The sequence below is a fragment of the Chinchilla lanigera genome, unplaced genomic scaffold (genome assembly GCF_000276665.1).
Source record: "Chinchilla lanigera isolate Chin_1 unplaced genomic scaffold, ChiLan1.0 scaffold00074, whole genome shotgun sequence".
Lineage (NCBI taxonomy): Eukaryota > Metazoa > Chordata > Mammalia > Rodentia > Chinchillidae > Chinchilla > Chinchilla lanigera.
The window spans coordinates 8999842-9025154 of record NW_004955475.1 but is presented as its reverse complement, the minus strand read 5'-3'; the positions used below and the strand labels follow the sequence as shown (position 1 = coordinate 9025154).

General features: G+C 42.6%; 1 protein-coding gene and 2 pseudogenes across 1 annotated transcript in view; all 3 read right to left on the bottom strand.

Annotated features, from left to right (window-relative positions):
- Fam155b (family with sequence similarity 155, member B) overlaps nt 1-339 on the bottom strand; it is a gene marked incomplete in the record, with an annotated part of 27579 nt that extends 27240 nt beyond the window's left edge. The window contains 1 exon segment of the mRNA XM_005401597.2: nt 1-339.
- A 20375-nt stretch (nt 340-20714) lies between these two features.
- LOC102027403 lies at nt 20715-21701 on the bottom strand (annotated as a pseudogene).
- A 1698-nt stretch (nt 21702-23399) lies between these two features.
- Nucleotides 23400-24523, bottom strand: LOC102027067 (annotated as a pseudogene).
- Between the last annotated feature and the right edge of the window lie 790 nt (nt 24524-25313).

Below are 25313 nucleotides of genomic sequence, written 5' to 3'. Positions count from 1 at the left end.
CCGGTCCTCTGCCCGGCCCTTCGGGCTTTGCTCGAGCGCCGACCGTTTGCCGGGGCCGGTCCCGGGCGGGCTCCGCACTGGCTCGGCACCCGCTGCTCCCGGAGTTCCGGCTCGGGCGGGCCACCTTGCTCCCGGCAGCGCCACAGGCGCCGGACGCGGACACTGGGCTTTACTTAGCGCGCCTCTTGCTTCCGCCTCCCGTTCGCACCGCCGTGGCGGCAGCCCCGCGGCACGGCCCCGTGCCTCCTGCTGGCCATGCCCCCTCAGTCTGTCGCCATCTTCCGCTGTGCGGAGAACACCTTGAGAGCCCGAGTGCGAGTGTGTTTGGGGGGAGCGGGGCGGAGAAAGAGGCACCGGGAGGAGGAGGGAGCGGGACTGGGGCCCCGACTGCGCCTGCGCCTCAGGACTACCCCCCCCACACCACCCGGCCCCCGCCGGCTGCAGCCTGAGCTGTTTGGGGATGTTTTCAGTCCACCCCCAACTCCATTCACTTCAGCGCCTCCGTTCGTCCGCCCGCTCCCCCCGTGCACAAGCCACATGCTGAGTCCCCGGCCCAGGCGCTCCCCCTCCCCCACCAACCCGGGCGCCCACCTCCCTCTGCAGGCTCCCCCCACCCCAGGGCTTGGGGTCTTCTGAGGGTGATTCTTGGAGGCAGAAGACAGGAGACATCTCCATAGCGTCTCGCTACCTCCTTGGGTCGCCTCCCCCATTCCCGTGACTAGGAGACACTGGAGCCGGCTGCGGATCGGACCAGTCCCGAGTCCCTAACTCTGCTGTCGCCTTCACTGTCCTGCCTGAGGCCAAGGTGGCCCCTGGTGCTGAAGGACAGCTCCCAGTTTAGCTACAGAGGACGACCGGGTTTGGAGAGCGTCCTGGAAGGGGCAAAGGTAGCCGGCTAAGACGGGTAGTAGTGGCGGGGTGTCGTTTTTTTGTCCTTAGGAGGATTTCCAGTAGCCTCCCCCTAACCCTGTCCTGGCTTCCTGGCTCCCCCTACAGGCTACTGGGAATAAACTGGACTAGAGTTAGGGAAGCTGCGCCGCCGGGATGGAGCCATGTGCTTGGGGCCCTCACAGAGTCACATGGTACTAGAAACTCGGACGTACAAACGTCCTGCCGCGCCACTAACCTTGTTTGGACTCCTCAAAATCTCAGATTGCTCCTATGGTCTACTTCTTTTCCTCATCTTTCCTGCTCTCTGAAATTCTCCCGTTCTAGTTTTTAGCTAATTATTGCCAGCAAGGATTTGTTAAGAATAATAACAATAAAGAAAATAGCCTTTATTGAGCTCATGCTATGTGCTGGATACTGCTCTAGGCACTTTATACATACATTACTTATCTAATCTTCACAAAAATCATGTGAGATAGGCGCTACTGTCATCTTTATTTGTATATGAGAAAGGCTTTAGTGTGGTTAAATTGTCTAAGGTGCAGCCAAGATAAAAACCCAGACAGTCTGACTCTAGAGTTCTCTAACACTCCAGTAAGGCCTTGGAAACACGAAGGGGGTGGAAGACAATTGTCCTGCCTTAAAGAAAATTATAGTCTATACAAGGAAGCGTAAGGTCCTTTTCCCTTTCTGAGTCTTGGTTTTCCCCTAAATAACAGAAGATGCCAAGGGTTAAATGAGCTGGGTGAGGATCGGTAATAGAACTACTGAGAGATAGATGGGGGTGGGTACTTCTGAGTTCCTAGTACCATGGGACTTTGTGGTGTCCCTGGGTTTGTGGAAGAACACTTGGAGCTAGTTCCTAAAGACTACAGAATTTGGGTGGGTGGGAAGGGCATTCCAGGTAAGAGGAATGCAGAAGAACATTTCAGGGATGGGGAGCAGCTTTGAATGTTTGTGAAGCTGTGAATGTGACAGTTTAGTGCTATGGAGCTATTGATGGAGAGAGTCTGTGGGGAAGTAAAGTCAGAGGTGACAACGGATAAAACTGTCAAACATTTGAGAGGTCTAGTCATTCATTGTGTTCAAGCACTACACTAGGGTGTAGGTAGGACACTGAAGTGGACCAAACGTAGCCGTGCTCTTGAGATGCTAGGAGTTGAGTTGGGGAGGCAGACATAAAAGTTGTTGCAACCCAATGCAACAAGATGATATTGACAAGCAGTCTCCCTTCCATAGAGGGAGGGATCAGTCAGCTCTGCCAGCTTCCCTCAGAGATGATTTTGCATACAGCCCCTGAAAGTAGGGCACTCATTCATTCATTTCTCAAACATCTATTGTCCCATGTGTTGTACTAAGCATTAGCGACATAAACATGAGTAAAACATATTTCTTTGGACTGAAGAAGTTTAGTTGAAGTCTTAAGGGATGAGTGGGACCTGGCCAGACAGACAGCAGAAAAAGTGCTGTGTGAAGAATATCCCAGGCAGACGGAAGTCCTGAAAGGTCCCAGAAGCAAAGCCAGAAAAGGCGCATTCAGAAACCTGCAAAGTTTATCACGACTAGGAGTGAAGTGGGAGCACTGAGAAAGAGCAGCTTGAGGATTTGTCAAGAGACAAATCATGAAGGGTCCTGGACACCATGCTAAGTACTTTGTACTTTTTCCCAGGGGTATTTGGAACCATGGAATAGGTTGAAGCATTTTCAGGAGGATGTGACAATCAGATTTGTATGTTTAGATTGATTTCTCTACACCATGGAGATTGGGTTGGAGGGGGTGAGACTGAAGGCAGGGAGATTGGTTAGGAGACTGGTTAGTAGTCCAGGTAAGAGGTGTTGAGGACAGAACAAAGGCAGCAACAGTGAGGGTGGAGAGAAGAAATGCACATGCGAGGAAAATGAAAGAAGTAAAGCTGAAAGGAGCTAGGACTGGCCTAGATGTAAGAAATAGAGACAAGGTCTGAGGAAGGAGGGCAAAACCAAAAGATTCCAGTTAGTGACACTGGCACGACTGTCCCTGCCCACCTAGGGAATGTCTTTTCTGAGCCATTCTTTGTTTAGTCCTTGGAGGGTTCAGTGTTCTGTTTAACAAAGAAGGCTAATCGCTTACAGATACCTTAGTTTGGAGCTGATTGGCAGGGCCACAGTGACTGACACTCTTGAGTGCCAATGAAAGAGCAGCCTGCCAGGCCTAGGCTATCAGCACTAAGCACCTCTGGAGCTTTCTGTGAGAAGTCACTCAGGCAGGACTCCCTCCCACTCCCCCAGCACACACAGGGCGAAAAGTGTCTCACAAAGGTCCATTTATCACAGGAGCACAATATAACAATAACTTACCCACACAGAACCCGCTGCACACAAAGAAGTGGTAGCACACTAGCAGTCAGAGGAGGCTCTCATTCTCTCGCTCTAGATAACATAAGAAATTGGGATGGGGGCAGGGAAAGCATTGCCCTCTAATCAGTGCCTGAAACAGAAATGCCAAGGTGAGGAGGGGGACTAGAGTGACTCACTGCTCCCTGGAATTGGTAGGCCCTGGTCAACCTTCTTCCCCGCTTTTCCTCTGTACCTGCCCTCTCCCTCTACCCCCAGCAGAGGCTACAGTCAGAGGATAAAGGTGGATGTCTCCCGAGGGGACTCATACTGCGCTGGAATGGTACCCACAAGAACCCTTAGTAGGTAAGTTGGAGTAGAAGGAGAAAGGGAAGGTTTTCCACAGTGAAATATTGAAAATTTTAAAGTGGAAGCTGTTTAAAGAGACCTAAGCCCAGATCTTTAAAGGTCATGGGCAAAAGATGGAAAGAAGTACATACAATTAAGGGTGAATCTAAGAACTTGTAAGCAAAGTGTTAGGATAGCTAAAACACAGCTTGAACTGTAGCTTGTCTGGCTCTGCTTGGTTCCTTACTCTGTCCCTTCCTCCTTCCACTGTGAGAGTAATTTTCTTCCTATCTGCAGGCTACACCTGTGCTAAGACAAAAAAGGATTGAAGTAACTCCAGCCTTTCCAATGGAACTCAGCATCAAGCTGTCTCTTAGCTGTTGGTCTGAGTCTCATATCAAATTTCCTTTGAGCCTCTACCTCATTCTCCACTTATGATCTCTACACTTCTGTCTCATGTCCTATATCTGTATCCCTGCCTGAGCATTTGTCCCCTGTCAAGGTGTAAGCTCCATCATGCTCTTTTAGTTTACCATCTAGAAAAGGAGTTCTGACTATGAACCTCAACCCAGGGGCTGAGGCCTTGTAGCCCACTACCGCTCTTCTGGTCCCAGCTGCCCACTCGTATTTCTAGATGACTTTTCCTTCTGATTTCTCCAGTCATGTTTGTCCTCCATTTGGATCCTTTGGTTTCCTTTTATAACCCTATGCCAGTTAGTAATGCTTTTAGCTACAAATAATAGACTTGAGAATTGTAGCTTAAACAGATAAAGGGTTGTTTGTTCTTTTGTTTGTTTTTGAGACAGGGTCTCACTGTGTAGTCCAGACTGGTCTTGAACTTATCATGTAGCCCAGGCTGGCCTTGAACTGGCAGGAATTCTCCTGCCTCAGCTACCCAAGTGCTGATGGTTTATTTGTTTTGTTCAATAAAAATTCCCTTGAAAGATGGTCTAGGGCTGCAATAGTAGTTCAAGATTGCCATAAGGACCCTGGCTTTTGAGAAAAGAAAGGAGGGAGATATATATATATATATGTGTGTGTGTGTGTATCTTATATATATGATAAATGTACTACTACTTTCTATTGGTTTATTGAAAGGAGCAGTTAATGTTTAATTGTTTGATAAATCTTGCATACCTACATCTGGTAATATTTGAAGATAATAATAAGTAATACAACAACCATTGTTGATTTCCTATCATCTTGTTTTGAAATTCCATATCATTTCTATAGTTTTTGTGTTTTGTTTTTTTGTTTTTGCTCTTTTCTCTTTAAAATAAAAAAGGAAGAAAAAGACCCTGGCTTTTCATCTTCACCATCCTTAAGGTGGGTTTTCATCCACTTTGTTTTTGCTTTGGGGTCTGAAGACAGCTGCCGAAGTTCTGGGCTCCATGTCTGTATTCTAGACAGGAAGGAGGGAAAGAACTAGGGGAAGAGGAGCCTAGGGGCAAAGGATCTTCTTTAGAGGCCTTTCCTTTAATTGAGAATGGAGCATTCTCTCCAATGACATCCACTTCTATCTGTTTAACTATAACTCTGTCATATGGACATTCTTAGCTGCAAAAGAAGCTGCCAAATCTCATACTTTGGGCTGAGCACATTGTTGCTGTGCAGTGTTGGGGTTCTGTAAGTAAGCGAGAAGATTAAATTCATTATTGGGTAGGCAACAACAGTAGCAGTGACTGCCACAAGCCCCACTCCCCTGCCAACAGCTATTTCCCTGAGCCATCTTGCCTTTATTACTAAACTCTGCAGATATACTGGGTTTTGGTTGTTGAACTGAACTTTCTCTTAGCAACTACAGCTTGGTTTGTTCCTGTAGTACAGAATAGCAGAGACTTGCCTGGCTTAACAACAGCATTATGTGAAAAGGACCTTGATTTTATTGTAAAGTCAGTGCGAGCCGACAGGATGATGCTGTCACCAAAAGAGCTAACTGCATTTTAGGCTGATTAGTAGGAGTATAGAACCAGAATAAGAGAAGTGATGATTCTGTGCTTTTCTACAGTTGTCACCTCCCACCTGGAGCACCGTGGACAGCCCATTTAACTGGGATGCAGTGATGAAGTGCAAGATGTCCAAAGGTGAGTTAAGAGGCTGGGGCGGGTACCAGCAGCCACATCTTATGAGAAACAAGTGAAGGCCCTCAGCTTATTTGATGTAGAGGTAAACAGACTCAGGAAAGAACCTACAGAAGGAAAGGTTCAGAAGTAGCTATTCAGGTTGGGGTTCAAAGCCACGATGAGTATAGCAAGTGGAGTAGTATCAAGTGATTAAGTGGTGGGATAGGAGAGAGAATCAATAAAATCAAAATAAACACATATAATGTGCAACATGTACCAGATATTGTAGTAAGAATTTACATAGGTTAAACCAAGTACTTAATCTTCTATGATATTTGTGTCAGGTAGGAACTATTATTGTCTTTATTTTCCAGATGAAAAGACTGAGGTACAGATAAGTCATTTAGCAATTAGCAAGTGCTGGGGGCAAAATTTGAACACATGCTCTGGGTCCACAGTTCAAACTCACCTTATCTCCTCCAAGAAGTAGGTTTGTGCTAGGCAAGGTGATACATGCCTAGAATCCCAGCATTCGGGAGGCTGAGGCAGGAGGATTGCCATGAGTTCAAGACCAACTTGAACTACACAGTGAAACCTTGTCTCAAAAAAACAAAAAAGGAAGAAGAAGGTTCATGACTCTGGACAGCTGCCTAGATTCACACACCAGACAACACTACTCACATTTCTATCATTTGGCAGTTGTGGGTGAGTTGGGATTGAGCGATAGAGGGCCCCATTTTAAGACCTACAACCCAGGGGATTCCTTCTAGATATTTTGATACCTTCTCAGTGAAAAACAAAACAAAACAAAACAAGAAAAGTAAATGTCTACATTGTAGCCCACATTGGGTTTTTCGTCTCACTTCCAACTTCTAATAGGAGGAATCCAACCTCATCCCTAGGTAACTGACAGAGTGGCTTCACCCTAGGACACTACTCTAAGCCTCAAAGGTGCAGAGACAATCACCTCTGGGGGTCATCACTACTCCACAGCTTGTAGCATGCAGTCTGCAGCTATTGCAACTGCTACCAGTTTTAGCCAAGAGAACCAGTTTTCTGGCCTCTAGGCCAGAGCCCAGATCCAATCTCTTCAAAGCTACTAGGACTAAATTCTCCCTGCCTCATGCCTCCCGTAATCCTCAGTCAACTTCCAGAGTGTAAACCTCATCTCCACCCTCATCCTGATTCTCACATTGCTTTTTTTCCCCACCCAACACAGCCCTTCAGTTTTCTCCACCTCCCCAAGCTTCCACTGGTCCCCTGGACCACTGTGCCCTAATTAGCATTCTCAGTCTCTTTATCTAACAGAAACTTGGCTCTGCCTGGAGGGCTTTGTTTTCCCTGCTGCCTTCTTTCATGAAAGCTGCTTCTTGTCTTTTTCAGTACCTTCGGGTCAGAAGGTTGAAGATGTGGTTTATTCACCCTTCCCATCCTATTTCTGCTCCATTTGCTTTCTTCCCTCCTGCAAAAACTATAGCTCGATTGATCAAACAATTAAAGACAATAAAAACTAATAAAAAGAACATTAGAAATGATACAGAGCTTCACTAAACAAGATGGTAGGAATTCAACAATTTTTTTTTATTTTAAGAAATAAAAGAAGGAAAACATATTAACAAACAGGCATCCATTTACAAAACAGCATAAGAACAATACAAGCAGTACAGAGTTACAGACAAAGTTGTAGGAAATTAACAATGGTTGTTGTATTACTTATTGATATCTTCAAAGTGGTTTCTCAAGAAAACAAATAGAGACATACAAGATTGATCAAACAAGTAATCATTAAGTAGTCCTTTCTGTAGAACAATAGAAGACAGTAGTACAACTATGTTAGCTATCCTGTATGTAAATACTTACATAATTTCCCCTTCTTTCCCTTCTCTTTTCCCACACCCCAGTTGCCCTTTACTTTTGAGCATTTTCCTTTTGTTTCACAATGTGTATCATACCTCCTAGTTTTTATTCACTCTTTCAGGTCTTACACTAGTGAGACAGTACGATTCTTACACATTCAGGTCTGATTTATTTCACTTTGAGTATGGTCTCCAGTTGTGACCATTTACCTATAAAAGCCTCGAGTTTATCTTTCTTTATAGCTGAGTAATATTCCATTATATAAAACTACCACAATTTTTTTATCCAATCCTCAGTGGATGGACATTTGGGTTGCTTCCACAATTCAGCAATTACAAATTGCACTGCTATGAACATGGGTGCACATATATCGCTGTGATATGACGTTTTCAGATCTTCCGGGAAAATACCCAGAAGGGGAATAGCTGGGTTGAATGGGACCTCTAGACCTAGTTTGCTGAGGAGTCTCCAAACTGATTTCCACAGTGATTTCACCAGTCTGCATTCCCACGAGCAGTGGAGAAGAGTTCCTTTTTCTCCACAGCCTTGCCAGCATTTGTTATTGGTTGATTTCTTAATGATAGCCATTTTTACTGGGGTGAGATGAAATCTCAATGTTGTTTTAATTTGCATTTCTCGAATTTCTTCTCCTGATATTGAACACTTTCTCATGTATTTATTTGCCATTTGTATTTCTTTATCTGAGAAGTGTGGATTCATCTCAGCTGCCCATTTTTGTATTGGGTCTTTGAATTTGGTGGGCCTGATGTATTTTAATTCTTTATATGTTCTAGATAGAAGACCTTTGTCCGAGGGACAGTCAGCTAAAATTTTTTCCCAATTTGTGGGTTCTCTTTTAACTCTGGTGGTGATTTTTTTAGATGTGCAGAAACTTTTCAGTAGGATGAGATCCCAGTTTCAACAGTGGGTTTTATATTGCATATTGTTGTCTTAACAACCATTGTTAATTCCTATCATCTTGTTTTGAAATCCTGTACTTTTTTTTTTTTTGGTCTTGGTTTTTCTCCAGTACTGGGAACCGAACTTACGACCTTGCACTTGCCAGGCAGGCGCTTTGCCGCTGAGCTAAATCCCCAGCCCCCCCTGTATTGTTTTTAATGCTTTTGTGTTGTATTGTTTTTGTCTTCATTGTTGTTATTTTGTTATTTTTTTCTCTTTAAAATAAAAAAAAAAACAAAAAACTATAGCTCTTGTGAGTCTCATACCTAACCCTCAAAAGTAGGAGAAAGTCTTGGAAAAGATTCTCCCCTCAAATCCCCCAGAAAAAACCAATCCTATCAACACATTCATTTAAGATTTCTGGCTTTCAGAATGGTGAGAGAATGAACTTCTGTTGTCTTAAGCCCCCGGATTGTGGTAATTTGTTAGAGCAGCCCTAGGAAACTAATACACCTTCTTTCTTAATGAAGGCTTTCTCTCACTGGCTTCCCCGCCCACCATCACAAGGCCTCCCATCATCTGAGGGGACTTCCGAGTACAAGTTGATTACACAGCCATCCCCGGGGCCTCCTCATTCCTGAACTTCTCATCGCTTCCATGGTCCTGCTGCCACCTATATCTGTTGTCACGAATTGGACCTGCTTCCCTATAAACCACCCACCTCAATCAAGTGCTCCACATTGCATTGTGAGCCTACGAAGTACTAAATCTCTTTAGTACTGCTCATTGTCTAGGATGACTATTTAGAATCTTTTTTCACTCTTTTTCTCAAACCTCCAGCCTCTGTGTCTACCTTCTTCACTCTTGTCATTTATTTCACTGAGAAATTCAAACATTAAATAGGGCCTTTTTTTCCTGCCCCCATGTTTCCACATCAGTTCATCTATGTCATCTGTAGGATTTCCCTCCTCTAACAGTGGAGGAGGAATCCCCTCTTCTCGGGGTGCCATGCATTCCACTGGTGTTTTGCAGCTTATACCTTGCCACCTTGTCTCACTGTCCCTTTTCTCTCCAATACATTCAACATCTTTCCCTCAACTGGACGCTTCTTAGTAGCAGGTGAAAGTCTTTCTTATTTTAAGATAATATCTCTCTCAACCCCACACCCTCTCTAGTTATCACTCTCTTCTCTCATTCAAAAAATACTCAAAAGAGTTGCCTGCCTTCATTTCTCAGCTTACTCTAATCACTTCTACTCTGTCACCACTCTAAGGTACTGTCACCAGTCACCAATGACCTTCATGTCATTAAATCCAAAGGATGCTTGCAATCCTTATCTTACTGGACTCCTCAGTGGCGCTTGACCTTATTGGTCACTTCCTTTTTATTGAGACTTTTTTAGCTTCCTTTATTTGTTTTTCTACTGAGAAGTTTCTGTTAGATAAAAATTATCTCAAGAATTTATTGTTGGTCTCCTTTGGGGTCTATTTTTCTCTGATTGGCTATCATTATTATTATTATTGTTATTATTGTACTGGGGGATAAAAATCAGGGGTGCTCTACCACTGAGCTATATCCTCAGATCTTTTAAATTTTTTTTTATGTTGAAACAAGGTCTTGCTAAGTTGCCCAGGCAAGACTCAAACTTATGATTCTTCCTCCTCAGCCTCCCTGAGCACTGGAATTACAGGTGTGCACCACCGCACACAGCTTCTAACTGGCTTTTAAATGTTGGTTTTCTACAAGGCTGCCTTCTCTTCTCGTTCTATGCACTTTCCCTAAGAAAAGTGCATTGTCCTTGTGATCATCCTTGTCACAGTTTGTATCCCATGTCTATATCTCCTTAGATGATTGAAGTATAACCCAAATTCAGTACATCAAATGCCAAACCTATGATCTTTTCCCTTAGATCTGGTCCTCTGCCAGTTTCTCTATTTTCAGTTAATGGCACCCCAAATACACAGTTACTCAATTCAGGAACCTAGTGCTCATCCTTGATACCCCTTTCTTCCTCATACCCAATTTGTCACTATTTTCTCTTTCCATTTTAATTTGTAGCCTCCTTTCTTCATAACACTCATTTATATTTTCACTCTTTTTGTATAATTCCTTGAATAGGTACTGTCTCGCAGTACTCCAAACTCCATATGAACAGAATCCATGTCTATCTTTATTTCTCCTGCAGTTTTAATTTAATTTAATTCATTTTATTTTTGAGGTGCTCAGGATTGGACCCAGAGCTTTATGAGCACCAGACAAATGCTGTATCACTGAGCTACAAACTCAGCCTTCTTTGTTTCTCTAGTGGCAAGCACAAAAGCTAGTACATAGATGCTTGGTGTTTATTTACTGAATGAATGAATGAATGAGTTAATGAGCGAGTGAGGGAGGTAATGAGTAGACACAGGGATATAGGTGTTCTCTAAGAAATCTGCTAGCATTACTGTATTTTATAGCAGACATAAAGCACAACACGTAAAAGCAGGCTCATTCTCTCATGGCTGCCTCCAGAGATATTGAGTTCCCCTCGATGAAAGCAGGTATCTAAGCAGAAGTTGAATGACTGCTTGTGGTGATATAATTATATAATGAATTAGATGACCTCTAAAATTTTATGATTCTGGATTTTTGATGCATAGAGAGGGGAGCTTGTGTAAAGAGGGTTTAGACCCCCTTATGGGTGAAAAAGCCATGAAAGAGACCACTTTTGTATCCTAACCCCATGGAGAGCACATCATTAATTTCCTTCCTTCCCTATAGAAGCTTCTTTTCTAGTCCATATCTTGGAGGATCATAATTTTTCCTACATTAAAAATTGCCATCTGGTTAAAGTTGTTCAATTTCCAAAGCTCTTATTTCGAGAATCACTGGGAATCTTATTTCCAATTTTCATCTTTCCTAGTTTTAAAGCCATTTTCTTAAACTTCTCATGGCAAGAATGGGAGTACAGTTACCTAGCCTTATACAAAAAGTTTCAAATAAGAGCTATTGTTTGAGGCTGAATGCAAGTCCTCACATTTCACAGCACAGAGAAATGAGGTTCCATCTGTGATGGCATCAGCTTGTTATATTGTATGTGGGCAGCTCTTGGTACAATATTTTTATGTGAAGGGTCTTGTATGGCTGCATTGTTAGACTGTGGGGCCCATAGGTGTTATAGCCATGCCCCTCACAGTAGGGATAATAGCTATGGGATGATAAACGGTATCCATCACAGCAAAGTCCTGACGGTCACCTGAAAAAGAAATATATTCCTCAGAAGAGTAACCCTGTCTTGGGGGACACTCTAGGAGGTGTGGGACTCTGGTTTCTCTAGTACTGGCTGAGGAGGGAACCCCACCCTCAAACCCTTGCTCCCCAAGGATAGCGAGATGAGAAATGCCTGCTCTGTAAGAGTGCACCAGGGACAGATTGGGAAGGAGTGAGGTCCCTGCCACTTTGGAGCCCAGAGGTAGTGCAGAGAGGGCTTGTTAGCCCCCAAAATAACCAGGCCATGTTTGGCTTGGCGGTGAGTGCTGTGGAAGCCAGACTATTTAGGCTTCTGGAATGGCCTTCTGCTTCTCTCCGAGTGCTCCAGGTAATTCTTACTCAGATGCTTCCTGCTGTCTCTATTGTGCCCAGGGAAAAGTGAAGATGGGCTTGTTAAAAAAAGAAGAGACTGACATATGCCTGTGGGGGGTTTACGGTAGCAAAGATCATGAGGAGAGAAGCAGCATGGTGGAGCATGCCTGTAATTCCAGCACTTGGGAGGTGAAGGCAGCCTGGGCTACACAGTGAGATCCTGTCTTGAAAAAAAAGGGGTAGAGGTAAAGCCCTAGCGTTAGTAGCAGGAGCAAGAGCCTCCCTCCTCTATTCCTTCCTCCCCAAGATCTTCTTTACTCCAATCTGGGCGCTCTCGTGTTCTATTTTACCGGGGGAGTGCCACAGGTAGGATGAGAATGAGACCCGTAAAGCCCGCTAAGGAAAGGAGAGATTCAGTAGACCCAAACTGAAGGGTAACCACAATCTCTTCCCCCTTGGAGAGTCTCTCTTTAGCGTTGTGGGTGTCTCCTGTTAGTAGAAACAGCTTTGTTCTTCACTGGCTCCTGGACCATGGGCCAACAAGAGACCTACCTACCTGTCTAGGCAGAGGTAGTTCTCAGCTGGTGGTGGGCAAGTGGGGCCCCTCCAACACTGCTCCTCAGATCCTCTCTGGAGTAATCCCCTAGGCAGAGCAGATCTTAGCAGAAAGGCTCATGGCCTGGGATCTGCTGCAGATTGCTTGTGAAGGCCAGAGCATCTCTCTTCATTTTCCTGCTTCATCATGCACAAGGATGCTGCCTCAGGAAAGTGAAATGTAGGCCTAAGGAGCAAGAAAGATGCTCTGTTCTTCATAATTCAGTGCAAAGTCACTGCTGGCCCCGTCCACCGTGCTAGCAGAGCTGAGTATAGAAGTGAGCCTAGTAGAGGTCTTCAGGCAGCAGACCTGTGCTGAGCCTTGGAGTCCATGTCACTTCGGATGCAGACCCAGGCATAACTGGAACTTTTGGTCCAAAGAAGGCTGGTTTGCTTGGATGCAGAGGTTTCTCCTTCAACCCTCCCACAACCTGCTCTTCCACCGTCTCTGTTTTTGTTGTTGGAGGCATATCTTGGCATGTGCTGCACTTTATCTCTGTGGCTGTCCTGTCATCTGGAGGGTCTGTGGTTCTCCTCCTGCTACTTGGGACACGGGCCACTGATATTGTCATGGCCTTTTTCAGCTGACCTAGTGGGGCCTGGTCTAAGGCTTTTGCAGTCCAGGACCCCCACCATCTTTAAGAAGCAGCACACTGGTAGTGGAAATAGCATCCACGTTGGAGTCAGGCAGGTTTGGGTTTGCATTCAAGCCTAGGACTTCTGAGCACAAGCAGTTGGCACCTATTTCTCTTTCAGTAATATGGGGGAAAACAGTCACTTCAGAAGGTTGCTGTGCAGATAACATGTCGTGAGGGCTCTAAAGTATCTTATACATGGCCTTTGGTATGTATTAGTCCACCCTGAACTGTTTGTAGGACAGATAAGCAATCCATTTTCCTTCTCTCCTGGTGTCTTTCTATTTTGTTCTGTTGCTGAGACACATTCATGAGCCAGTTATTAAGTCTGGTTCTCTGCTGTGAGGAAACTCCCAGAGGGGATAGTTTCTATGTATAGCAGAGGCTTGTGGGTTGGGTGCTTCTTCTCATCCACTGAAGCGAATATCATCAGAGATACAGATTCCCCATGTAGAGAAAGCGGGGCCGGATGCCCTTGGTTCAGGTCTGGTTTGGGAAAGGTATTGTATATGCGTGTGGGGAAGGGGGATGGGAGAAGTCACCCCACCCCCAGGATAAGAAAAGTGAAGAAATAAGCCTAATAGAACTTCCAGCAGGAGAACTTTGGAAGATGGAATCCTTGTCACTTTTATTCCACTGTTACAACTCACCAAACCTAGTACGTGCAGTGTGTTGCTTTTGGTACCTCTATTCTGTTTTGCCTTGTGCATCAGTAAAACCCTTTACCTGAGGATTGTCTTTAGATTTATTTGCGGGGTGGGGGGTTGAGATAACTTTATCTTAGTCTTTTGTGCCTCTACTTAAAGGGATAAAAATGTTAGTGGCAACTTTAAGGAAGAAAGGAAAGGAGGCTGGGTCCTGAGGCCTACAGAAAGGAAACCAGGAATCTCTTGGAGTTTGTCAGAACCTAGCACATGTTCTGGAAGTTGAGGAAGAAAACCAAATGAGATTTCCCTAGGACATACCTGAGGGAAGCTGGGTATCTTCACTGGTTGACCTGAACTTCTACCTGGATCTGCTTAATATATCAGCTATGCGGTTTTCAGCATGGATGGTGCTCAGGGTCACACACATCAGCTAACAGTCTCTATTTTCCTGTTCTGAAGTCTGAACTCATTTTTGGACCCTGCTGCTTCGGAAGTGCCTCTGGATTTTAGCTCATCTGCAGAAAACATGGATGGCCAGTCTTCTGAGTTTAGTAACTAAGCATGCTAGCAGTGGTTACCAACCTCTTCCTTTTCTCCAAGAAATCACTCATGACTCATTCTTCGGGTGTGCTCAGGGGGAGGATGTAACTCTTCCCAGAATCCCTGAATTGCCTTCTTACAATATCTAGATACCCTAAATTCATAGACCATAAACATAAGAAGGTGGCTCATCTAAGCAAGAGGCCAACATGGCAGATATGGAAAAAAAAGTCATTGCTAGGGCGATCTGGGGCAAAAATTGAGGCAGCTATTTGGAGCGGGAGTTCAGAGTGGGAAATAATATATTTATGTGGGAATCAGAAAGGAGATTTCTGTGCACACATACAGTAAAGACTGATCAAAATTATATGCAAATTACTGCCCTCCTCATCACAGATTTCTCCACTGTGGCGTTTTGTCCCCTCAAAGCCACCCTATTGCCCTAGATCCTTTCCATTTCTTGGAGTTCTGTGGCTGCCTTTTGGATCACACTTACCTCATTGAGTTACCTCTGTACTGGCTCTCAGGAAGGTGTTGCTGGCCTTGGATTGACCTGACCCTGGATGTGGCTTGGTGCACAGACTCAAACATTCTAACCCAGAAGTTCCTAGTCTAGGCTCAGGGTTTTGTAAATTGGCCTCTGCTGCCCCCCCATGGTAACTGAGGTTACTTTTCCTCACCTGAGGTGACTTCTAAAGAAATGTCACACTCCCAAATTAATGGCCAGGTTTCTCATCTCTGTAACAGCCCCAGCCCTGCTTCCCCTCAGTGCTCCCAAGAACATGGCTCTCTCGGGACAAGCGTAGGACAGAACTCAGTTAAGTCCTGAAATTCATGAGGTTTGAACCATATCTAGGAAATGCTGTTTTCCCCCTCTGACCTGCATCCAGACTTCTCATCTTGGCGTTCACCTGGGCATGTGCAGAGTAAACACAGAGCGGGGAGGGCTTCAAAACATTGGAAACTGGATGATTTCTCTTACAGTGTGCGCATGCTCAGACTCTTTAGGGGGAACCCTAAGATACTAAGCACCCACCTCAAAGAGAACATAACTCTTCACAACAAATGAAGAAGTTAATCTAGGAACTCAGGTTCTACTGCTGTTTGCCTGGTGGCATCAACATGTCAGAGGTAGTCCAGAGCCCAGTGGGCCCACATTCTACTCTCTTGGTCCTGAGTGGATAGAAGGGGAAGTAAAATCTTGATCAGATACAAAAGCTCCAGGCTTCCCACCCTCCACCCTCCACCCCAGGGAAATGCCCTCTCAGATACAGCACCACTCCACCCACTGCTAGAGAAAGGGAGTCCAAGGTCAAGTTCAATGGCTTAGGTAGACAGTGATAGAGAGGTTTGGAGGGTGTATGCCGCTGTGTGAATTGACAGTGAGGATACCACCAACATCCCTCCTTACAACTTGAGGTTCCTGTGAGGAGATGTCTCCTAAGAATAGATCTACTAGTTTTTATCCTCCACTCCAAGTCCAGCCCTCAGGATGCTGGGAAACTGTTGCTTATTGTCACTTCTTTCTTTGTGTAACCCTTGTGCCACTCTTTTCTGTATCCAAGAACCTGGTACCATCCAGCAATGCCTGTGTAGAGGCCAAGTTAGAAATCTGGGAGTCACATTGAATTTCTACGGGTGATTTACTGTGTTATTTCACTAATCCTCATAAAAGAGGTTTTGTTATCAGTTTTATAGGTGAATAAATGGAGGAAGGCTCTGAGAGGTGAGTTAGTTGCCTACCAGGGGCCCCAAAGTTAAGCCTCGGGGGAACCTCTTACATATGTTTTTCCTCTTACTTATTTATCTGGCTTTAAGGTAAGGATTCTTTCAAAATATCACTCTACTATCTTTTGTTCTTGTAGTCTCCTCCTCTCGCTGATCCTTTATATTTAACCAGATACCAAATCTACAATTCCTACTTTATAGTATCTCCCAAATCCACCCTCCTCCACATTCTCCTCTCCTCCTCCTCCCTAGTTTCTCTTCTCTTCCTTTTTCCTTTCCCCCTTCTCTTATTTTATGTGGTATCAGGGATTGAACCCAGGACCCTTGCAGGGAGCTATATTCCCAGACCTTTTTACTATTTATTTACTTATTTTTATTTTGGGACAGAGTCTCACTAAAAATTACCAAATTGCCCAATCTGAGTTCAAACTTGCAATCCTCCTGCCTCAGCCTCCAAGAGGGCTGGGATTACAGATGTCTTTCTCTCTTATTTGAGATAGAGTTTACATATAGTGAAGCGTATGTACCCTAAGTGTGCAACCTGGTGAGTTTTAGTGAATTATGCATCCTATTTCTTCCATTCCAAATCAAGATGCAAAACATTTCCATCACACTTTGAAGCTTTCTCATTTCCACTTTCAGTTCGTCCTTGACCCTCAGAAGTAACCATGGATATATGTTCTGTCACTATAGGTTAGTTTTCTTTTTTTAGAACCTCATGTATATGGAATAACACAGTATATACTCTTTGGGGTTTACTTCTTTTGGTCATACAATGTTTTTTGTATTCTGCCTGCTTGGTAACATGTAGAATAGATGTTTTCTTTTTTGGAAACAGTTGTATTGAGATATAATTCACATATCACATGATTCATCCATATAAATTTACAATTAAAAACAGTAAAGAAAAAAATTTTAATAACACCAAATGAGAGGGTACACAAAATAAATAAATAGATAGATAAATAAAACAAATGGGAGGAAATGAAACCACTGAGTCTTTCATAAATAGCAGGTAGGTACAACTACTTAAAATGCAGTTTGAAACTTTCCTAACATAAGACTTTGGCCAAGGCACTTGTTGTGGTGGAATGCCCCATGCTACGAATGCTGCATGCTGCTAGGTGTGGAAAGAAATCTCTGGCTCAGTGGAGAAGCACAGTGCCTCTGGTCCAGGCACTTATAGGAGAATCCTCTTGCCTCGGGGAGCTTCCAGGCCCAGGCAGCTTGTTGCAGTGGAATTTTCCTTGTTGGTGTTCTTGGCCTTACTACACCGCTTCGTGTTTCTAAGTAAGGCAGAGGAGTCTTAAACCCATGAAAATAAAGACATTTCCATGCCTAGGCTGCTTGTGATGACATGGTCCCCCTTGTTTGTGCTTTCTAGTCACCCATTTTCTCTCCCTGTCAAGGAGACTCTTGGGGTTCCTTGGAAGGAGAGGTTTTCACTGACTACTCACTGTCAGAAGAGATCCCCACTGATTTCTCTTGCTAATGCTGCCAAGTTTACCTGGGGTTATCGTTAGGATTCCTGTGCCATCGAGGGGATAAATTAATCTACCTGGGGCACCTCTGTTGCTGATGATGGAGGTCCATTACTGAAAGGCCTGAGTCAACTTCTTCTGTTGGGTGGATGATTATTAGATACTCTGATGATGTGTTTTTCCTCAAGTCCTTGGGCCCCTAATCAGCTCATTGTCATCTTTCCACCTTGCAGGGTTCTCTTTTAGTTGCCCCTTGTATTATCTAGGATTATAGCGTATCATCAGGGAGAGCAAGGATGAATGAGTCTCTGCAATCATATGTAGACTGGAAGACTAGATAATTTTTTTAAAGACTTTTCCTTTGTTGATGACAGACATGAGTCTTTCGGTTGTTCAGGAATTACAAAAATTCCAAGCAGGAAATATACAAAGAAATCCTCACATGCACATATTGCGGTAAAAAGACAAAGAATATCTGAAAAGGTGCTAGGTGAAAATGATGGATTTCCTCCAAAGGAATGACTACTAAAACGAAGACAAACATTTCAAGAGCAATACTCAAAGTCTGAAAATAGGGGAATAATACTTTCAAAGTGCCAGGGAAAATATCTGTCAAGTTAGTATAATAGTCCTTGAAAAATTAATACAAAGAAATAAGAGCTAAATAGAAACATTTTAAGAAATATAAAAATTAGATCCCCTCTAAAGGATCTTCCAAAAAGAATTCCCAGGAGAAATGAATGAGATGAAATAAAGAATAATGAGCAAAGAAATTTGTGAAAGTTAGATGAACATAAACAATCATTACCTATATGAAACAATAATAACAGTGACTAAGTTGGGGAGTTAGAAAAAATGATGGAGCTAAAGTAATGGACAGAATTAAGCTGTGGGGTAGTGATCAGCTTAAAAGCAGTAGATCTTTTGTATTGTTTGGGAGTAAAAGAGATATTGATTAAATTTAAACTTGGTTCACACAAGTATGAATTTTAAAATTTAAAGGTGACTATAAATAATAAAAACAAACCAGTAGAAGGAAAATGAAAATAATTAAAACTCAATTATTTTTAAGGAAGCTAGAAAGGAAGAAAATAAAGATTAAAATCAAGATAAATGTAAAGCATTAAATTAGGTTATATTAGTAAGGAACTGGTCAAAGTATTTAATTATATGAAATTCAATTAAAATAATGAAATTGCAAATGATTTTTTAAAAAAATCTGTTGTATATTGTCAGAAAGATAATCTAATATTCTTTGGTCACTATGAAATTGATTTAGAAGTTAGTAGCCCCCAAAAAAAGAAAAAAAAGAAAGAGAAGCATATATATTTAGATAGACAGATAGATAGACAGACAATAGACAGATAGACAGAATAGACAGAAATATAAACATACAGATCTAGTTAATTCATGGTTCAAAGAAGAAACCTTGCTGTAAATGAGAAAATATTTAGAAATAAATGCTGATAGAAATACCTCACATCAAATTCTGCAAGGTGCAGCAAAGACAGAGTTTACTTAAAATCTTATAACCTTAAGTACTATTATCAGGCAATTAGAATGAGCATTTATAGACATGAAGTGCCCAATTTTTAGAAAAGGAACAATAAAGTAAACCTAGAGTAGGATGAAGGAAATAAAAAAGAGCAGAAATTAGTAAAATAGAAAATGAAGCTATAATCAAGAAGATTTAACAAACTTCCAAATTGGTGTTTGAAAAACTTGATGGTTTAAAAATAGATGACCCTTGACAACTAAGCAATTAATGAACAGCAAAGGTAAAAAATGTTCATAACTAGAAGCACAGATGTATAAAAGAGATTAAAAATAAGAAATTGTTACTACAAAATATTTTATGTGGATAAATCTGAAATTTTCAACAGAATGGACCACATCCTGGACAAACATAACTTAGAAAAAATGACTCAAGAAGAAATAGGAAGCTGAGCGTGGTGGCGCATGCCTGTAATCCCAGCACTCGGGAGGCTGAGGCAGGAGGATCACTGTGAGTTCGAGACCAGCCTGGGCTACAAAGTGAACTCAAGGCCAGCCTGAGCTGCATAGTGAGACCCTGTCTCCAAAAAAGACCAAAAAAAAAAAAAAAAAATAGGAAATCTGAATAGAAATAAACTTTAGTTTTTGGTATATTATTTTTTATTAGTACATATTTACAGTAGTACATAATGATCACATTCATCATAAAGAATGTATTCAGGCACATATCACATTTTAATTCTTTAATTTTGTCCCTCTTCTCTGCCACTCCCTTCAACCCATTTTCTCCTCCACATTACAAAAGCCCTATTTCCATTTTTTCTTTCAATTCTTTTTTACCTTTAAATCCCTTTTCCCTTCCTTCCTTTCCCCTCCGAATCTCTTGTTCCCCTTCTATTTTTAACAAGTTCTTCCTACTTCCTAACTTCTCTCCCCAATTCCACTCCTTATTTATTCTTTGAATTTCGCACACAAGTGAAGTAAGGTGATACTTAAACTTATGTGCCTGGTTTATTTCACTTAAGATTATGGTTTTGAGGTGTATCCATTTACTTAAAAATGCCTCATTTATGCTTCTTTATGGCAGAGTACTACTCCACTGTATATGAATACCACATTTTCTTTCTCCATTCATCCATTGATGAGCATATAGACTGCTTCCAAGATCTAGCTAGACCTGGGTATGCACGTATCATTGTGATATGATGTCTTTAACTCTTTCAGGAAGATACCTAGGAAGGAAATAGCTGGGTGGAATGGAATTGTTAGAAAGTTTTTTGAGGAATCTCCATATGATTTCCATAGTGGTTGTACCAGTTTACGTTCCCACCAACAACGGAGAAGGGTTCCTTTTCCCCAGTATTTGCTATTGGTCAATTTCTTGATGATAGCCATACTTTGTGGAGTGAGATGGAATCTCAGTATTGATTTGATTTGTATCTCTTGAATGGCCAGTGGTGTTGAGCAGTTTTTTATGTATTCATTGGCCATTTGAACTTCTTCATCTACCAGTGTTTATTCATTTCAGATGCCTATTTTTGGGTTGGATCTTTAAACTGCGGGGGTCTGATTTTTTTGAGTTCTTTATATATATATATATATATATATATATATATTTTTTTTTTAGAAAGCCAGTTTTTTTTATTTTTAACAGTGGACATGTTTCTAGTGGGTGCCAGTAGTCACCTGCTACACTCGCACCAGGTTATCTGAGTAACTAGCAAACAGAGTCGTCAGCAGACCAGGCTAGAGAGGTGCACTGGGGGGCTCTGCCTTGCTGCTGGTACTGGTAACTTCTTCCTTCAGTTCATCTATGATGATCTTGCCCTCCAAGTCCCAGATCTTGATGCTGGGGCCGGTGGCAACACAGAGCCAATAGCAGTTAGGGCTGCAGCACAGGGCATTGATGATGTCCCCTCCATCTAATGTATAAAGATGCTGGTCTTCGTTGAGATACCACAGCATGGCCTGGCCATCCTTGCCTCCAGAAGCACGCAGGGATCCATCTAGAGAGACCGTCACAGTGTTCAGATAGCCAGTATGGCCAATATGGTTGGTCTTCAGCTTGCAGTTTGCCAAATTCCATACCTTGACCAACTTGTCGCAGCCACAGGAGACGATGATAGGGTTGCTGCTATTGGGTGAGAAATGGACACAAGACACTCACTCTGAGTGACTCGCATCCTGGGCAGTGTATTTGCATGCGCCCAGAGTGTTCCACAACTGTATGGTTTTGTCTCAGGATCCAGAGACGATCTGCCAGTTGTCAGAGGAGAAGGCCACACTGAGCACATCCTTGGTATGGCCTACAAATCGTCTTGTGGTGGTGCCCATTGTAAGATCCCAGAGGCACAGGGTCCCATCCCAGGAAGCAGAGAGGGCAAACTGGCCATCTGAGGAGAGGGCCACATCACTAACAAAATGGGAGTGACCCCTCAGTATCCCACACTGAGGGATACCATAAGTGGTTTCATCCCTGATCAGCTTCCCCATGACGATAGTCTGGTCTTGAGAGGCAGATAGCATAATGTCCAGGAACTGTGGGGTGGCAGTGACCTGGGTCACCCAGCCATTGTGACCCTTGAGGGTGCCACAAAGTGTCATGTGCTCAGTCATGCTGATGGCAGGTGCAGGTGTCGCTGCACCCTCGAGGATGGCAACAGGTGGTTCACAGAGAAAACCAGGGAGGCCACTCCACTGCTCTTTATATATTCTCAGTGTTAGTCCTCTGTCTGAAGAGTAGCTGGAAACTTTTTTCTCCATTCTGTAGGTTGTCTATTCATCCATTGGTAGTTTCCTTTGCTGTGCAGAAGCTTTCAATTTGATGTGCAGAAACTTTTAATTTGATGTGATCTGATTTTTTGATTCTTTGTAATATTTCCTGTGCAACTGGGGTTTTGTTCATGAAGTCTTTGCCTATATCTATGTTTGGAAGACTTTTACCTCTGAGTAGAAATAAACTTTAAATAAATGAATCAATAGCCAAAGCTTTACTAGCCTACCACAAATCTCACAACCTAGATGTTTGCACAGGTGAATTCTATTAGTGTTTAAGAAACAGATTGTTGTGAGTTGTGTCTAGCTGTCCCCCCAAAGCCTCATTTGGTCATAGGTGGGGCTTTTCAGAGGTCACTGGATCTAGAGTGTGTGATGCTGTGATTAAATGTATGATGCTGGTGTCAAGGGTGTGTGATTGTCAAATTAGTCCATTGATTGGTTTGACATAGTTCTCCCAAATCAATATATAAGGCTGTCCCTGAGTGTGAGTGCTACCTGCCCTAAGGGCGTGTGGCCTGGATAGAATATAAAGGAGAGAAAGAGGGTGTTTTGCTACTTCACACTTTATGTCATATGCCTTCTGCCTGCCATGAACCATTTCTCTTCTGCAATGTGCTTCTGCCATGCCACCCAGCCTTGAAGCCAGCCAACTATGAACTGAAACCTCTACAAACTGTGAGCTACAACAAATCTTTCTTCCTATAGCTTAAGGTGTTGGACATTTTGTCTCAGCAAGAAGAAAGTAATCAAGACACAGATAAATCCAATCTGACACAAAACTTGACAACAGAATGGAATAGAAATATAAGAAAAAAATAGAAATATAGAAAATTAAGAAATAAAGAAAAAGAAAAAAATCCCCCTATTTATTTTATGAGACTTTATAGCCTTGATATTGAAATTGACAAGAATATCACAAAAAAGTATAAAAGTGCAGGCCAATGTCTCATGGATGCAAAAATTCTGTGCAATATATCAGGATCTCTATGCATAAAATGTTAAAACCTTAGTGAAAAACACTAAAGAGATCCAAATGAGTGGAAAGATATGCCTTGTTCATAGATGGATTCAATATTGTAACTATGTGGATGACTCTCCCAAATCAATATATAACGTTAGTACAATTCCAGTCAGAATTTCAACCAAACTTTTTTGGAACATAAAAATCTGATTCTAAAAGACATATCAAAGTACAAAGAGCCAAGATTAGCAGATGACATTTACTGAACACTTAGTATATTCCAGGTAGTCTAATGATATGTTACATGTCTTACTGGTATTCACATTTAATTCTCACAATAATTCCATAAAATAGGTGCTATTTTGTTCCAATTTTATGCATGAGAAAGCTGAGGCACATAAAGTTTAAGTAACTTGGCCAGGCTCATACAACCAGTAATCAGCAAAACAAGAACACAGATCCAGGAAATTTGGCTTGAGATTCCACACATTTTTTATGGTGAAAAAAGGTATATTTAGAATTAGCAAGCTGGACTCAGTTTAGATGACCCCAATTTTGTTGGCCACATTCAAAGCATCCTGTCAAGCTGTGAGCTACAACAAATGAACCAGTCAAACATATGCCTTCTTCTTTCCATCAGGCCTGATTAGGGTATTGATCTTGGCCATGTCAGTGTCATAGAGCTTCTTCACAGCTTGTTGATCTGGTGCTTGCTGACTTTGACATTCACAATGAACACAAGTATGTTGCTGTCTTCTGCGCTCTTCATGCCTCACTCCCTGGTCGGGGGGACTTGATGACGGCACAGTGGTCAAGCTTGTTTCTCCTGAGGATGCTCTTCAGAGGATATTTGGGCTGCTTCCAGAGCCACAGAGTCTTGGATGGTAGAAGGTGGGAGACATGCGGATCTTCTTCTTTTTGTGGCTGTAGATGCCTTTCAGCATGGCCTTCTTGGCCTTCAAAGCTTTTGTTTTGGCTTCAACTTTGGGAGGGGCAAGACCTTCCTTCTTCACCTTTGGCACTATCTTGATAAAAAGTCAGATTCCACACATTTAAACTGCACACCAGATACTTTTGAAGAACAAGCAGAAAAGAGTTCACTCTGCCTGATAAAAGGACTTACTATAGAGCTATAATGATTAAGGGAAAGTGGTATTTCCATAAGAATAGGCAAATGGGTCAATGGAACAGAATAGAGAATACAGAAATAGATCCAAGAGACCAAGTCTACAAAGGAAGTTATAATTATAAATCATTCAACAAATACTTATGAAGTATCAACTATGTGGTAGGCAGTGGAAATACAGCAGCCAATAAGAGATGAACCCTTTCTCCCCAGAGTTTACATTCCAGTGAGGGAAGATAGAAAATAAATAAAAATGATACTTATAGTTTATAGCAGTGAAGTGCCAGCAGATAGCACGGTGAACAGAAGCCCAAAGAATCTTGTGGAACTACTGCTACGCGTGAGGGTGAGGCCCTCAGGAAGGGTGGATAATGGTTTTAGATATCTAGAAGGGGCCAGCAATGGCTTCTCTAGTTTCCATTGAGATTAGCTAGAGTAGGTGGGGAAGGAGGAGAGCCAAACCTCATTCCCTAAATATTCAGCATCCTCTACCTTGAAGAGCAGTGCTGTCAACAAAGATGCATCTTGCAGGGCAGGCTGGAGCTTCCCAGGGGATTGGCCAATCGCTGATGGGTAGCACAGGGAGGTGACAGCAGCGGCTTCTCTCATTACTGAGGCCAGTGGGTTCTGGGTGAAGTACAGCAGTTATTCATGTCATCTGGATTAGCTTTTAGGTTTTTTGTTTTTAATTAGTATATATGTGCAATACATAACAGTATGTATGTTTTGGGTCATTGGTACATGCATATAATATATCTTGGTCTTTTTGTTTTGTTTTCTTTGTTGTGTTTTCTGGTACTGGGAATCGAACTCATGACCTTGTGCTTGCCAGGCAGGTGCTGTGCTGCTGAGCTAAATCCCCAGCCCCTATCTTGGTCATTTTTGATCCTTGTACCCACTTCCTCCCATCTTCCCCTTTTACCTGACTCCTTTCTCCCATCTCCAAAAAGTCTGCCTTCTTGCTTCCCACATATCTCTTTTATTTTACACATTTATCTATTTATATTTTAGGTTTCTCACACATCTCCTGGGTGTATTCTCAAAAGAATTAAATACATCATACTACAGTGATGTATGCATACCCATGTTTATAGCACAATTCTTAATAGTTTAGAAGCACAACTCATAGTAGTTAAGCTCTGGAAACAACCTAAATGCCTATCAGCAGATGTATGAGTAAAGAAAATGTGGTATACATACACAATGGAATATTATTTGGCCACAAAGAAGAATCAAATCATGTCATTTGTAGAAAAATGGCTGGAATTTGAGACCATAATGCTAAGTGAAGTAAGTGAGATACAAAAACTTCAATATCACATGATTTCTCTGGACCAGCTTTTGAATCAAGGCACTAGGGCAGTGGTGGTGAACCTATGGCACACGTGCTGCAGTGGGC